Genomic DNA, 17,874 nt, shown 5'->3' with positions numbered 1-17,874 from the left:
ATTAAATAATTTTTACTTTCTAACAGCATTGGTTTTACTTCCTTCACCTGGCTGACTGTCAGAACTTTAGTTTGTTTTTTTCCTGTGTCTGACTAGTATAAAATAATTTACCTAGGTTAAGTGGCAAAATAAAGCTGTTTAAATTTACCTCTACTTTTACTTGGACGCAGTGTGTTTTGCAAAATCAAGAGCAGTGCCAGTATGGATCTCATTAACTTTAGAAAAGTTATCAGCCAACAGAAGGGAGAATAATAGCAGCTCAATAAAGAAGCCTTTGTTTATTAACAGCTAAGATGAAATCCTTCCCATTAAATAAACTCCCTTTAACTTCAAGTGTGTATAGGCTTTCGTTTCAAATGAAAGTAGCATGTGAAATTTAGATGCCATTAACTTAGTTGAGGATAGACATAGAATGTGCAAAAGAACACAACTGAATATAGCATTGATAAGTGTTTTTCACTGTGCACATAAAACATGTATTTACCTGTCTGAACCAATCTGTTTTGTCACCCTTATTAAATGCTGCATTTTACTTCATTGCTGAAATACTCTCACTAATTTCAGTAGGATTTCCTTCTTGCAAGGACAGGATCTACTCGGTGAGAATGTGGAAGGAAATGAAACACTGATATGTTTTTTTTATTAGATCTCACAGTAACCTTTGGAAAAACTAGACACTTCTTAAAAGTTGAAAGGATTTATATTCTCCAGAGTTAGGCAGAAATTCTTCATCTGAAACTGTCATGTAGCCCAAATCCACTATAGATGTGCTTGAAATGGTTCTGTTAACTATGGAGTATGATAAAAGGGGAAATAAATTCAGTCTTATATTGTTTTTTTGTTTGTTTGTTTTGTTTTTGTTTGTTTTGTTTTATCCATTTCCCCCTTTCCTTTTGTCCTTCCACTGTTGAGCAAACATGAAATGTTTCCCTGTTGGTTCTGTAGTGAGAGGTATTGATTTTGAATCCCTAGCTATATCACAGTATACAGGATTTGAACAGCAGAAGCTTATGCAGGGAGATGCCTTGAGCTATTAGGGATGGGGCAAGGGCTGGGTCTTTCCTGCATGGGGACCTTGTAAAGGTGCCCAATTGCTTTTTGCAGATTACAGTATGATAGCATCGTAGTCACCTAGGAGGAGAGGGGAAAACACTTCCTGAACACAGTCACCTTCTTTTCTGCTTTGCAGAGAATTTTCTGTCAGGTCATAAACTCTTCTGTGCTTCTTATTCCAGATGACTTAATGAAAAATGAATGCCTGGTCATAGCATCGGGCACCAAAGTCCACACATCTCCTATGAGAATACACACTTGAATTCTGTCAGGTCAAAAAAGAATCTGGTTGGAATGTTCTCAGTAAATCATTAGGTGGTAAAAGAGAGAGACATTTCCCCCCACTGCACCCCCCACCCCAGCTTTTTTTGGCTTTGTCAGTGATATTTAAAATTAAAACAGGAGTAGCTTTTACTGCACCTGGGCAATTTTCAAAGTTTTTGTAGTCCAATTGATGAAATAAGTTACAGAGCAATTACCTGCTTCTCATGAACATTTGCATCTCTTTTAGGTCATTTTCTAACCCCAAAACCTCAAGTGAAGCAGCTTTCAAGAGTCTTCCCATATATTGGAAAAGTGTCTGCTTTCATTCCTCCCCCACCTCCTCCTTGGGCAGGGCTTTAAGAGGGTGGGGAAAAGTTTGGCCTTCACTTCAAATAGGTGAACAGCTGCTGTAACTCTCAAAATGGATGTATATTTTCCTGTTTTACATCTCTGTGGCTGTTTTTCTGAAGTAAATATATCATTATGTTGTGTTTTGTATTGCAATCATCCATCCCTCTCTCCCTCCCATTTCAGGAGAATGCCTTTCTCTCTATTTTAATATTTGTTCTTTCATAAACCCACAAATGACAACTTAAAGAATAACTAAATATTCTCTCTGGCAAAGCCAATATGCTTTTCATGAATGCCATGCCTTTTGCATTAGAACATCACATGGTAAAAAGCCTTTGTGCTGAAGGACTGATGCATGTCTAATTGGCACAGGCAGCATTTTAAACAATGTTTAAACTAGAAATGGTTGGAAATTTCATGTCAGATTATATTTTCAATCTACAATACAGTTTCTACAAACCAGACTTTTTATTGGTTGTTCATTTTTTTTAAGGGATTTTTTTTTCCCTCAGATGAGGAAGCTCATAGGGAAAAAAAAAAAAAAAAATCAGCTTTTTAAAATCTTCTTGACCCAGATCAGACCTTATTATTTCTTTTCTTAATTAAAGTGTTATTTCAAAACAATGTGGAGGTTTGTAATTCTCATAACATATGTAAGATTTGCAAGATCTCACTCCAGGCTTTGAGTGTTGTTGCTAATAAAGTAGATCTCAAAAGATAATTGCAAAAAGAAGTGCAAATTGCATTAAGCATTGTGGTGGGATTTGTATGGAATTCATCACCAAATTGATGATAACTGAGTTTGTTAGGTAGAATTACATACTTTAGGAAATGAATTTGAACGATTAACAAGGTAAATCTGAATATAAATACGTACCAAAATAGCATGTCATACTGAAGTAGTTATCCTTTAAATGTAGTACAGCTTAACTTTAGGAGAATAAAAATAGTTCAACAGGAATAAAAAAACTAATGAATGATACACTTTAAGTTCCTTAAACACACCTTTAATGCGTGTTTAATCACTTTGACAATGTCATTTTTGGGTTTTCATTTAAAAATCAACATTTTGGCCTACAGTGTTTCTACTGATGTAATCAAATTCTGCATTTTATCTAATGGATGTGTAAAAAAAGTACTGAAACATTTTACTTCAGGGTAAAAATATTTTGTGATCATAAATAATCCTTACAGGGAGAGAAAATTATTGTTTATCTAATTTTCACGTTAAAAGTTGATTATACAGTACATGTAGAGAAAGTTTTTTCATGGTGTCCAACAGAAAACAAGCATGCAACTCCATGAGATGATACTTTGCTTCCATTTTATGCCATTCAGAATGTTTCTTCTGACTTCTTCAAATAACCATCTAATAATTTGTCTTATAACTGTTTTGTTCTGCTGTTATTTGTCTGAACTTTGCAAGCTAAGAAAGCAGCTGCTAACAGATTCCAGTGTTTCTTCTAAATTTTATATTGTTTGATTTCTGTTACTTCTGAACCTGTTCAAACAGCTTCCTATGGACATTTAATTAGATAATGAAAAACAAACTTACAACCATGCAAAAATCCATAACCTGTGGGGAAACTGAGAAATTTGTTGGGGTACTAAGTTGTCTTTGTAAGGATTTATGAGTATGTACAGTAGTTCTGAGTAGCTGGAGCATTCTAGAATAGCTGAGTTACAGCCTGTAGGTTATTAGTGGGCGGGGTGTTTAGGTAGTTGTGTTTATAGGTATTCTCGCGTGCATCAGGTTTTGCGTAGCGGGTGTATGCATCTGTGTGGGATTTAGGATGGTATGTATGGAGTGTGACACAGCAATAAATTGAGAGAAGGCTTCATGGCATCCATGTTTATGTCTCTCTCCCCCAGACAGTCGAGGTCCTGGGATAAGTTGGGTTAATTGGCAGTTACGTTAAAATTATTTATTTTTTTTTTTCCAGACTTGATTCAAATCAACCAAAGTAATAGAATGATTCCCTCTCCTTGCTATAATCTCAAGATTTTGACAGTAGGAGCTCAAATAGGAGTGCATGGTGAATGCTTCTCATTTCCTGCTTATGAAACCATGAACATTATTTTTAACAAATTACTTTGAAATAAATTAAGCTTTACGAGTGCTAACCTACTCAACAGACATACTTATTTGTCTAGCTCTTCTGACTCTGGCTGAAAGTGACATACATAAATATTGTAGATAATGGTGCACTGTTCAAGAAATTTAGATCTTCTGTTTGATTTTCTAGAAGCAGGAGACTAGAAAACTATTTTTTGTGGTGTAGTGGATTCAGCTTAGAATAAATATAGCACTGTACCCTTCAAATCTACAATTTTCACCAACTAACCTTAGTTAAATGTGAAGGCTTAGTTTCTTTTTCAAGCTGAATATTTAGTAACCAATAATTTAATGCATAAGGTGCTTTACTAAGCAAAAATACAACTCTATTCTTTCATTTGATCAATCATGTGTGGAAGAAGAATTTCACATAGTTATACCCTAATCTCTGTTGTAGTTAAGACAAGGATATATGGCTTTTCTTTAGGCTAGAATCAGAACTTTGTATAGCATTGGCACATATTATGAGATTAAGCTAGCTGAAAGATTATCTCATAATGATATATTAAGTCATAGCTTTTATTAATGGGTATTTGGATGTGAACAGCTAGTGGATGAGCTGGAAAGGGAGTGGAAGTGGGTTTTAATATGAATTTAGGCTATGCCATCTTTCTTCTACATGTAGGATATAATTTTGCTAAGGTATTTTTAAATATTCAGTTCTTTACCAAATTGTGGAAAAATACTGGATTTGTAGTGACAAAAGTGTTCAGCCAGATCCAGATAAGGCGAAAAGCCAGTATACAAAGTAGTATCCTAGAACACAGGAATCTACCCAGCTTTTTAAGGTATCTAAACAAACTAATTCTCACTTTGTCTGAAATTGTTCTTTGAAGATAGGGTAGAAAAGTAATGGAATGACTGACAAGGTCTTAGAGATCAGTGGAAAGTCTGAGGTACTGATGAGTGCAGAAAGATTGAGATGCAGAAATACACAAGGCTCAGTGAAACTGATGAGAATTATGTTCAGAGTATGGAAAAAGTTATGCAAGCATGATTAAGGAAGATGTCACATAAAGGAGAAAAAAAACCAAAAGGTTTTGGCTTTTTGAATTTGAAAATCTTTTTGAAGTATCTCAATATAATGTTTTCAGTGCAAAGATGAAATGACATAATTAAACTCTGTGCCCTGCTGGGTTTTTCTTTTATTTGCTTTCTTACCAGCTACCACCATGTCTCAAACTAAGGGGCATCCCTGAAAAGGCTTAATGACAACAGTATAGGGTGTAAACTTATATAACCATACAACCAGATTATTTGAGTAGGTTGATAAAAGAGTAGAATATACTTAAGAACCGGACACAGGGAAAAGTAATTTTCCCTGTGGAAAATACTAGCTTAATTTTTCAGTCTGCATGCTGCATCCCCTTGAGTCACGTTATCTCATTGCTTTGTGTTCTCTACGTGTAACTAATCTGCAGTCAGTTACTCTGCCTGGATCATTTATTCTGGTCAGCAGCCAAAAGTGTTCTGAGTGCCACCTCAGTAAATCCCAACTAATATTTTCACAGTTGAATAAACTGCGCTACATGAAAACCTTCATAATTCCTTTCATAAACACTTGATATATTCTGTCATACTCAGGTACTGCTTATTCATTCACTCTGTCCCGAATGCCTGTGGCTTATAAGTTATGCAGGCATTTATCAGTACATAGTAAAGAGGGCTATTGATTTAATATATGTCTGGGAGGATGAAGGAAATAGAGACACAGTTTTAAAGGCCAAGAATTTATCTACAACTTTTTATTGTCTAATATTTTTAGATTTTTTTTTTTTAAGGCATAAATAAGGCTCCATTTCTTCCCAAAGAGAAGTGGATCCTCTTGGCTATTGCTTAATAAGGAAGTAGAAGCATTTTTCACTTAAAGAGCAAAATATATTTGAGATCTGATGCAGTTATTTTGTTGCGCTTTCTTGATCGCACTGTAATCTCATACCACTCTTGACTGACGGGGTAGGCCATTACTGTGCTGCAATACTACAAGACTCCTTTTTGAATAGGAATACCTATAAACAAAAATTCTAAGAGTCTTCTTTACTAAATTGGTGTGTGATAGAATACATTGCTATTTCAAAATCTTTTCCATAATCTAATACTGCATGCCTGGTTTTTTTTTAATTATTTATGTATGGAATTTTATACTGCTTAAAATAAAATCAAAATGAATTTATTTACAATACTCACTTAAAGTTCAGTCTGTTGTTTGAAGAAATATTATTATGGAATATTCAAACACAAATAAGTGCGGCTAGGTTGTTCTATGCTAATAAAAGCAGGTTTAAAATGATTAGAATGAAATGTGGACAGCTGATTACAGTTAAACTCTAGGAAAAGAATAATATAGATTAACAGATGAACTTATATTGCTGTGCATGAAAAGTAGAATTTGGAATTTATCCTGGGTTCATTAATCACAGTGATGCTGTCTGGATTACAGAGGTACTGTCCAGACTTGCAGAGCGGGGATTAGAAAATCAGATATGTCACTCTCATTTACGAGAATGGAAGGAGGACCTGGGAAACTATAGGCAGTATAATCTGTGTCCAGATCTGGGCTCCCCAGTACAAAAAAGACAGGGATCTCTTGGAAAGAGTCCAGAGCAGGGCCACAAAGATGGTGAAAGGACTGGAGCATCTCCCCTATGAAGAAAGGCTAAGTGAATTGGGTCTGTTTAGCCTTGAGAAAAGAAGGCTGAGAGGGGATTTGATCTGGGTCTATAAATATCTGAGGTGTGAGGGGCAAAGTGGTGAAACCAGACTCTTTTCAGCAGTGTGTGGAGACAGGACAAGGGGAAAAGGCCAGAAACTGGAGCATAGGAAGTTCTGCACAAATGTGTGCAAGAACTTCTTTACGGTGAGGGTGATGGAGCACTGGAACAGGCTGCCCAGGGGGGTTGTGGAGTATCCTTCTCTGGAGATATTCAAGACCCGCCTGGATGCCTACCTGTGCAACATGGTGTAGGGAACCTGCTTTGGCAGGGGGGTTGGACTCAATGATCTCTGGAGGTCCCTTCCAACCCCTACAATTCTGTGATTCAGTAACATAGCATTACCTAAAAAAAAAATGGCTACAGGCTGGCCAGGCCTTAGTCATACATATGTATCAACTTAAGACTGTCACCTACTAACACATTCTTCAAAACAAGCAAGTTATATAAATAGATACTTTTTAAACCTCTCCAAAATACTAACCTGCCTATTTGAAATAACGTAATTCATAGAAAGTCATCTTAAAAGGTTTAATAACCTAGAAATATACTTTGTTCAAAATAACTGTTTAAAGATTTTATACAGCTAAGATCATAGAAACAAACTATAATTTCTGGGATCCACATGATAGTGTAGGCATGTTTTTGTGGTTGGGGCATAACTGAAGATTTCAATTTAAAAAGGCTAAGTGTGGTGTTTTGGGTTTTTAGAAATGACTAATTACAAAACTGTAGGTATTATATTTCCATCCAAATCTTTTTATATATTGGTAAGATCTTTCATTCAGGAACTGGCAATACCATAGCACTACAGAAAACAAACAAACAAGAAAAAAGATGATTGAAGTTGTACACTCTGCACAAAAGAGAGGAACTGAGCCAATGTCTTTTGTTCTTTGTATATCCATGCTTGAGATTCAGTGGTAATTTCTGATTACATTATACAGCTGATGTTGAAAGAAGTGCAATTCTGTCTGTTTATAGATGTTGGAAGGAAAAGTCCTGTGGAAGATGAATGGAAATCAAGTGTGTTAACACACTTGGGGTAACAGAGCGAGGTTGCTGGGTTTCTTTCTGCTTATTTATTTCTGGAGAATCTACTCAGGCTGCAAATAAATGGACATATGTTCCACTTGTTTCATATCTCTTTGAGGTGTTCTTCCTCATGCACATGAGAGACAAAGGGTAAGGCAAACACTCCACGGATACACTTCTCATTACCTTCTTTTCTTCTGCTCCAGTCCTTTCTCTTCCTAACTGTTCTTCATTTCTGAACTCAGATATCTTTTCTCTACTTACATCAGCAAAAGCCCTGCATATAGTCATGTAAGGGTAGGTAAGAAGTTTTTCTTTTCTGATGCACTTGCAGGACCAGACATGTTAGAATGTGATGTGATTCCAGATGCTTGTTAAAGTGTGCAGCTAAGGATCTGGCAAAACATGTAATACAAAAACAGACGAAATCTCAAAAAGAGTATCTTGTTAGAGGTAGATAGTATTTCTTGTCCTTATGGTACTGCTGGCATGTCCTTGAAGTACTGCATTCACCATATTTGCCTTTATTGATAAGTTCCTAAGGATTGGTGTGCCTTTCTCAGAGTTTTAGTAGATTGTCCTCTTTAAAGAAGCCATGCAAGTCATCTGTGAAACTAGAGGGTAAGCTCTTCAGCAAAAGAAAGCTGATTAGTACACAAATATCTGCTCTCAGGAGTTGTTACGAGGGACTTTTTTTTCTAGCTGAAACATTTCATCATTGAGACCAAAGTGCAGAGGTTACCAACTGGCATGAGTGACAGCAATATAAATAAGGGCTGATCTGAACAAGGTCAATACTAGCAGAAGTGACAAACAACTTGCTTGAACAATAAATGCTGGAGTTTTGAACTGCTTATGATGTTGTGACAGCACAGATACCATCCCAGTTATCTGACTAGCTTTCTATGTAGGTTCTTGAGTGTGTTTTGCCATGACGAGGTATCTAGAAATGCCCACAGCATGGCTGTGCTTCTGTCTAACTCTTGTCATTTGTGACTCAGAGACTTTCTCACGTGGCTTCCAGCAGTAATTAAATGGTACTTCTAGTGTAGCTGGAATCCTGAAAAATGACACGTTTGTAATAAGAGCATCTGAGTTCTATACCCATAGCAGACTTTCTGCTGAGCCTATTTTGCTCCCGTGTGAGGGGACAGCAATCAAAATACTAATTCTTGCACAAATAAAGAAGTGGTAATGACAGATTAAAGCAGTAGTGTGTTCTGGATTTTAGGAATGTTAGTGTTCTTCCAAATAAGCTGGACAAAGAATGAAGGAACTGTCCCACACTGAAAAAGCAGCTGACCCGGGCAGTCTTTCCATCTCTAATTTCCTGGACCCCGTGGTTTCACAGGGGTAGTACAGCTGCAGAGCAAACAGGGCTGCTCATGCAGCCCCTACAGCACGTCAAAGTGAGCAGACGCTACAAAATTAAGTACTGCTAGGAAAATCTACCTCTCCAAGTGAATCCCCTCCTCCTGTAATTAAAATGTGTGATTTTGGTTTGTTAAATAAACTGATGCCCAAAAGTAACACTTGGCATTCCCTAAATTCTCTCTTCTTACTATCTGCAAGACAGGGAGTTTGCTGTTTGGTTTCATAGCACAATACCATTTATTTTAGCTTTATTGCATTCTCCCCGGAATGGCAGATGTGTAAGCTGCTTCTCAGTGGACTGGTAGATAAAACAAGATTCTTTTTACAAAATGTACTATTAATAGCAGACCGTTTCTCAGCTTGAAATACTTCTGTTGGTGAAACATCTGTGTTGAGTGCAACTCTAACATGTACATTATCAGTATAGGCTTGTGAAGAATTGTTTGGAAAGCTCATTCACCAAATACATTGTGCTGAGTGAGGTACTTTATTGAAATATAATTCCAGCTACTATGAGAGTATTCAAATAAAAAAAAGTTATTTATGTGTCAGGGAAATATCTGGAGTTTATCCATGAATGGCTGGAAACAGTGAACAGTATGTTACCAGTGTCAAATATCAAGGATCTAATTTTAAGTATCTGTTCTTTCTATATACAGAGAAGTCCAAACTTAAATATGAGTTAAATATTCAAAAATTTTATCCCAATACCTTCACTGGGATGCTGAATATATTTTATAGTGTCAGAGAAATTAGTATCACATATTATGAAATAAATAGAAGAACTAAGCTACTATTTTTCTGCCTCAAAATACAAAACCAGATTCCAAGGCAGATTATAACCTTTATAAGTAGTTTCACTGAGGATGGAAGAAAATGAGCCATGCCAAAGCAGAGTTCCCGGGAGAACTGTATCTGACTCAAGTTTCTTCTGAAGACTGTTGAGGAAAAATTATGCATGTGTGAAGAGCGTTAGATCACACGTCTTTACCTTAACTCATCACACTGTCCTGGGATTTCGTTTGATCTAAGTACCAAAATGATCCTTCTCTCGCATTTCTATCTAGTGCAAGGCACCTGAAATTAATAAATACTAGATTTGATATTCATTGTTTTGATAAAATTTGAAGTAGAGACAGAAGTTCTGTTTACTTTGGAAAGCAGCCACAGGCAAAATTTATTTGCTACTTCAGTGCCAAGTTGAACTGCAAATGCAGGCAGCAATAAACCCTGGAGCTTGCTCAGGGAAGTCCCTGTTTGTAAAAATTAACGTAAGCATTTCAGTGTGTATGTGTTCTATATATATTTTCTTGTGTTTGTAGTGCTGAATTCTCCTCCAGTATTTTAGAAATATTTTAATATCACACAACTACAGCCCTGGTGATCTATAAAGGGCAGAGCCTTAGTTGGCAATCATCTGAAAAGATGAGCAAGATTTTGTTGGGAGTTACCCAGACCTAAATGTGGCTTAATCCGGATAACCTCAATGCAGTAAAATAGTGATAACGATGTAAGATGGGAAGAATCTGAGTCCTGAACAAAATTTGTAGGGTGTTGAACATTGGTCTCTCTACAGATTTAGGAAATAATCATTGATGTGTAGTAGAGTGTACAAGAAAGCATCAGAAGTGTACTCCAGACATGCTGCAAATAATACCTGAAAGCTATTCTTCAATGAAAAATGTTCACAATACCTAGAGTTAATGGTTTGTTTACTTCAGTTTAGTATACTTATTTAAGAGGTGAAATATCCTAAAAGCGTGTTTGAACAATAAGGAGGAAGTTCCTAAAGAGTACTTATTGTAATTGTCTTCCAAAAATCAAAAAATACTGCTTTTAATTCCAGCTCTCATTTGCACTTAGAATGCTATTCTGTCTCAGGTGGTAGATAAAAGAATTGCGGGCACTTGTTCAGATGTCATAAAAGTAGATGGCTGCCCACGTACAGTGAAGAAAACACAGTAAGGGAATATGTACTTCAGCAACACCTTATCTAAGATGTCCAAGAATTTCAGAAATAACGAAAGCACTCAGGCCACATTCCAGAGCAGCAGCTTTTTCTTTCCGGTTGTTGCCCATGAGACCTCCAAATCAATCATGACTTTCACAGTTTATGTGTATCATTGGCTCATATATAGAAACTAATCACAAATCACTGCATGCAATTGTGTAATGCAGTTTTTTTTTGTTGTTGTTGGTTTTTGTTTGTTTTTTTGTTTTTGTTTGTTTTTTTACTCAGAATAAAATGTAGCATTGGTCTTTACAGTAGGAACCAAATCACGCTCTGAGGTGTTCCCGTAGCACAGGTCCACCAGACCCAAAAGAATCGGCACACAGTGGCATGGTAGTGACAGGAATACCAACCAGCCAGACTCTCAATGATATGTAGCAACACTGTCTATTTTAAAAGGCAACATAGGCCTACTCTTTCCCTGACTTCCTCAGTTCCATTTCCAGCATGATTAAACAAGCCACTGACAAATAAAGCAAAGTCTGAAGACTGGAATGTGACTAGAAGTTGGAAACAAAAGCATAGTTTTGAATATATCTTGCACTGTCTGTCAGCATTTCCATTGCTCCTGTGGGCAAACTACTTGATGCAGTAGTTCAGTTTTGAAGTTTGTTTTGTTTTTTCCCCATTGCTTGTCATTTCAGTGTCGCTTCTGGAAGAACAGTTTCTCTCTCAGACTACTGTTCCTGATGGGAAAAGTTAACTATTTTATTTGTAAATAAATTCTGACTTCCGCTGATAAAGATCTAAATGTGAAAGAAATATCTGCGCAGTTGTAAAGGTCTCTATAGCATCACCATTTATTTTCCAGTATTGCAATTTATAGCTTTCCTTGGATTGTACTTCCTACTTGAAAGACTACAGATCTCTTTCTAGTTTCTATCCAACTGCAACAAGGTATTTTCATGCTCAAGGGTTACTAAAATGGAGTACAATGAGGAAAAACATGAAGTGAAGGGCATGAGGGAAGTACCATGACAACTGTGATGTCTGAGGTGTCCTCTGGTAGGCTTTGCAAAAGCAGCTCTTCATTCTACACTACAGTGATAAAAAGATTTCATAGCGTAGTCCAGGTCTATCGTGTTCCTTTTTCAAACTTCTGGATGTAGAGTGTGGCCACATGCAATGTGCCTGCAAAATACTACTGCTCAGAAGTAGGTAAAATCTGAAGAAATTCAAATAAATATTTGTCAAAATGAAATAATAACGTGCTGATATTAGGAACTGCATTGAGAAATGCTATGTGCTTGATAAGAGAAATACTTGTATTACATACAATTATCCACACATCAGCAAGTATATAATACAGAATTTTATGACTGGAATATCTTCCTGAAGCGTGCTTCGCTGTACAATATCTGCTTTGTGGCCAGAAATTTTTGCATTACTTTAAGTCCCAATCCTTCTCACACGACTTCAGTGGTGGAGACCATATTTCAGTGTAAGCAATCAGTTGCTGATTGTGAAGCAGTTTATCTGGGACGTTTCTCCAGATTTTTGAGGTTTCCTATTCTAAACATTAAGACAAGCTTAAACTCTGGAAAGGGGCCATAAATCAACAGACTGAAAGAGTTTACAGATCAGTGTAAATGACTTCTGACTTTTTTTTCCATTTCAACCTGCTTTTTTTTCTTCCTTCCTTTCTTTTTTTTTTTTTTTTTCTTCTAAAATAATCATTTTGTGTGTTAAAAGAAGTGTTTGAAAAAGGATATTTTTCTTGGAATTCTATGAGATTCTTTTCCAAAATTAAAAGTCACTGAAACTTGCCTCCTTTTATGAGCATTTCATTTTCCATGGGCTGATGTTTTCCAACTTTCTTTGTAAAACAAAATGTTAGTGTGCCCTCCCAGTGTGAGATATACCTACTTCTCCTTCCTTTCTACTCATTAGCAAAATCAACTGGTGACGCAGCACAGGCTGTGTTAAAGATTAAACTTCAAATTTCTTAAACTTGATACTGTATTTAATGATTCTCTCTTTATTCTTCATCAACTGTTATACTTTCTTGACTGTGCCAGTACAGAGAGTTTTATTTACTGCTTCCAATAAATGGAATGGGTGTCTGCTTTTCTAGATCGAATGGGAAATATTTAGATAGTCCTTCTTTCTTATACTGAGGTTGTACAGCCATAAGAAAAGCCAGAAAAGGTTTAATTTGTAACATTTGTGCATTTTTTACATAGAATTCTGCAGATGTTCCTTGCTGGTGTGGCTTTTTATTTGGCTTTGCTGCTGCTTTGTTCTCATATTTCAAATTTCAGTATGAAGTAATAAATGACTGTGGTACAAAGAGAATTTACAGATGGATCATGGTTTCCATACTGTTTTGGAAACATTTTATTACATTTAAAGTCTGACAAAATTATTTCAAATTGACTTTTTGATACAAATTCCACGAAAGTTAAAGCAAAAAATATAAAACACTGATAACAAGAAAAAAAATAGGATTTTTTTTCCAGAGTCAGAAGTTCTGAATGCGGCTACTGAATTTCTGTGTAAAAGCCATCAAGAGTATCACCTTAAAGAGAATGATGCTTTATTAAAATAGTGAGTCAGATTGCGCTTCTGATTGTCTGCTTAATGTACATTTTTTTACGAGTTTTCTAAAATGAGACATTCACTGGGATATGGAGTGACCTACTGCTAAATTCTCTGACCTCTCCCTTCAGGCATGCAAAACCCAAGAAGCAAAGCAAAGCAGGCTGTGCTTATGATGAAACAAACAGCAAGCATAAAAACCCATCAACGTTCTGCAAGTCACCAAGCCTTGAAGCATGTTAACTCACTGCTCACAGGTAGGAATAAATGAGAATGCAGCTTTTCTGCCAATAAGCCCTCTCTGGCAAATGGAAGTAGAGCAGCAACTGCAGCAAGCCAAGATCAACCCATGACAAACAAACTGGAACCTACAATCCATTTTCAGTATCCCATATTGGCAGTAACATGGTGCCCTGGGAATGTACTATCTAACCTATGAAGAGCCCTCATCTGCATATTTTGTAGGGAATAGTCAGTAATTTGGTCTTTACATGATGAGAGTAGAGCTTTTATCTGTGAGGATGCCTAAATATGAAATTTGAGAAGATACCATCCACTCCTGATTTTATGTCAGACCTGCATGCCGAAGATGACTTTAAAAAAAAAAAAAAAAAAAAAAAAAAAAATGTTTAAATGACTGGCTTTCAGAATCATATAATAAGGTTTTTTTTTTCCTTTTCTTCCTCTCCTCCTTTTTTTTTCACACTGCTTCCTTCTTCCTCTGCCAGTTTGCTGGTATGGTAAACACACACACACACACAAAAATAAAATTGTCAGAATTGGAATTATAGGACCACTAGGGTTGGAAATGACCTCTAAGATCATCCAGTCCAACCATTCACCTATCACCAATATTTCCTCACTAAACCATGTCCCTTAATACAACATCTAAATGTTTCTTGAACACCTCCAGGGATTGTGATTAAACCACCTCCCAGTGCCTAATCACTCTTTGGAGAAGAATGTTGAGTTCTGAAAATAATTTTTTAATGAAGTGGAAAAATATAATAAATAGTTAAAAGTACTAAATGATAGTGTTATCATTTAGCCACTGTTGATTTTTCCTGCAGAAAATCCTATCCTGTAAGGAATGCGGCATACAATTATAAAGATGCACAGAGCACACAGTGTTTAAAAGAAAAAATAAATTCAATTTGGCTATTTTTTTCTCTTGAAATTTCTCTTTGCTGGGTATGAGTGCCACAGGTTTCTACCAAGATACCCCTCTTTTTCCAGAAAGCGGACTGTGTTGGCCTGTATTAACAAGCAACCCTTTATAACTTTCCTTCAGCAAGCACAAGGATTCTTTTGAGCTCTGCAATGAAGGTTTGTTCTCCTGAAATTTACACAGCGGGTTAAACTCTGCCCTGGCTTGCAGTGCTGCGACCCTGTTGAGCAGGTTCAGCGAGGTTATGTGGGGATAACTGAACTTGACCACCTGACAGTCATTATAATAAGCAACTAAAAAAAGACACAAGGATTTTTCTTACTTTATTTAAGAAGGTCCATAAGGCCCACTTTCACTGAGGGTTTTTAAAGCTGTATCTTACAAACTAAATTTATATTTTGAGTGTAGCAGTATGGAATCTTTAAGGTATGTTGTTCGTGGAAAGCAATGATATTTTATCAGATATTCTGGGATAGATCAGCAACAGATTTCTTTATGCTCACTATTGTGGAAACAAGGCTTCAATATCATGCAGAAAACTTGTGGCGCTCATGCTTCTTCATGTGTACCCTGTGAGTTAGCTCTGGCTTCTCAGTAGGAAACATAGATATTTCCTGTTTTGTATGATGTTTTTGAGCCAGAAGGAGAGCAAGGGAACTTGTAAGCAGCAAATTCTCTTCTCTTAGAGATGTAAAGTATTCTCAGTAGTAAGGTTGTTCTGACTGTTGTTTCTGTGTTTGCTTGTTTTACAGTACATTTTCTGTAATTACCTACGTGTTCTCTAATACTTAGAAACATGTATGAAAGTATGTGTGTAATCAAAGAGCATTCACTGGGAAATGTGTCAGGCAAAGCACAACCTGCTCGCATACCCCAAGGATGGATGTTTAGTGTCAACAGCTTTGTGCCCCAGCATAATTTTTTGAGTTAAGAGGCTGCTCTGAAAGTAATGCTTCCTATTTTATTATGTTGGCCCAAGATATCAGACGCAGATGTTGGTGGTATGGCAGTAGAGGTTGAACCTTCCCATTGGTATTTCACTGTATTTTGGTGCTGTGCAGTAGATGGCAGCAGAGGGGCAGTCTGATAAAATGGTGTCTGACCTGGAAGAGTGTATGAAGCAAAGGTGTGGAATTGAATTTCTCCATGTGGAAAAAATTGCACCCGTCAATGTATGCTGATGTTTGCTGAATGCTTATGGAGGCCAAACTGTGTGTGTGAGCACAGGAAGGTGGTGGGTAGTGTGTTTCAGAAGTAACAATAGTTAGTCATCTCTGCTAGTGAAGATTTTTACAAGCGTGGCAAGCAACCCTTGTTCATTGCAGGCAGAAATACATGTCTACTGGTGCTGAAAAAATGCTGCTTTGTAGTCGAGAATTTGCACTATTTATAAGTAGTGTAAATGTGTTCTTTGTATCTGTTGTAATTTCCACAGCAAAACATAGAGGCACTACTTTCAGAGCAATCCATGTAATTGTTGCCTTTCTGAGTCATTTTGCAAAACAGGGTGTGTTATAATTCAAAATGCTTTCTTTTAAGCCCAAATTACAATTTGTCCCACGCTTCTCTTTCACCCCCTTTCCTTTAACCTTACTCTACAAAGCTTTCATAGGTTTCTGCTTATGATTTATTAAAGCTGTTGCTATTTCCTGAGTATCTCTGGATTCCTTTCACAGGAAAGTTCTGACTTGTCCTTACAAAAACAGCTGGAAGCTACTTAAATCTGCTCTATTAAAATCCATCAGTAAATAAAATGTATCATTTCCCTCTGCAGATAGGTGCATTTCTATATTGGAAAGAGATTGTAACATCCAGTAGCCATGAAACAAAGGTCTCTAAGATAAGACTTTGTATTTATTCTTGTTATTTCCATGCATATATTAAATTGTCTGCTTCATGGGACTTAAATACACCTCCCTAGGAGGCAGCCAAATATCAGGCAAATATTCCTATGGAAAGGAACAGGCCAAGAACTGTAGAAATTCTAAAGTTTTCTCTGGGAAGGTTAGCAATGAAGTAGTAACTACACAGGAAGAAAGGAAAGGCTGGATGAGAGGTGGAAAAAAGAGTTAGGCAAAAGGTTAGTTCAACATGGAATGAATTTATCATTCAAGTTGAATTTTTAAATAGGCATTGATTTTAAAATTATTCTTTAGTTGTCCCTCTATTTTACTAATTATCAGCTTCATTGAAGGGTATATCAGGGAGGGACTATCCTCCTGGATAAGCTAACCGCAAAGTTAGCAAGCCATGGGGAAGTAGCAGACGTTATGTAGAGGCTGCCAAAAGAGATAGGAACAGAAAGGGACAAGATGAATATGTGAAATTTATGGTTCTGAAAACGTGAAGAAATCTTAAACAGATAGGAAACAGGAAAAGCTGGTGAGGAGCAAGCCGTTAGACAAATAAATGACTAAGTTACTGGAGTCCTATGTTCTACTGCATGAATGAGACCTGTTAATCTTTGTCATACATTTTCAAATATTAAGAGTATTTAATCAAATCCTGCTTATAACTGATCAAAGGGTGTAAAGTTAAGTGCATAAAATAGCAAACAAATTTGAATGTGGATCTGCAAGTAAGTTCTTAGTGTTACTGTTTTTGTTGCGTTAGTGAGGACTAGATGAAATCTTCAGTGAGCTTTCTTACATTCATTCTTTTTAACATCAGCAGTTAGAAGTCATGAGACTTTTTCCATCTCTACCAGCCCTGTACAGTGGCCTGGGTAAAGGAAGATTAATTCTTCTTTGATTTCTTGTTCTGACATGTTAAAAGTATCCAATTATTTGCTTTGACTGACCATTTAGTTTTAGTTTTTACAGTGGGTGAGTTCTACTGAGCCACTTTATTTTGAACTGAGGCCATTCAGGTTAGTATTACAGGCTGTGTAACTTCTGGGATTCCACAAACATTTGCTACCTGGAGCTGTGCAAATCGCTCAGACAGCTTTCCAGATCCACACATAAAAGTTTCATTGAAATGAATAGCTCTATTCATTTGTAAAAAGGAGGGAAAGAAGCAAGCAAAGTTATAAGAGGCTCTCAGTCCAAATCCACAGCTCCAACAGAAGTCACAAGTTTAGTTACAGAGCAAACCTTGCTGTCCTAATTGTTACAGCACTTTTTGCCATTGCTTAATTGATTCATTTGGACTATTTCATGTTCCTGTCTGGGATCATTTTTAAATATCTCACTCACTAAAACACTGCCGGGATATGGCAGAAAAAGTGAAAAACAGATCCAGGCTCCTCATA

This window comes from Coturnix japonica, chromosome 8 (genome assembly GCF_001577835.2).
Source record: "Coturnix japonica isolate 7356 chromosome 8, Coturnix japonica 2.1, whole genome shotgun sequence".
NCBI classification, from domain to species: domain Eukaryota; kingdom Metazoa; phylum Chordata; class Aves; order Galliformes; family Phasianidae; genus Coturnix; species Coturnix japonica.
The sequence above is the reverse complement of the archived record's forward strand: the minus strand, read 5'-3'. Positions refer to the sequence as shown.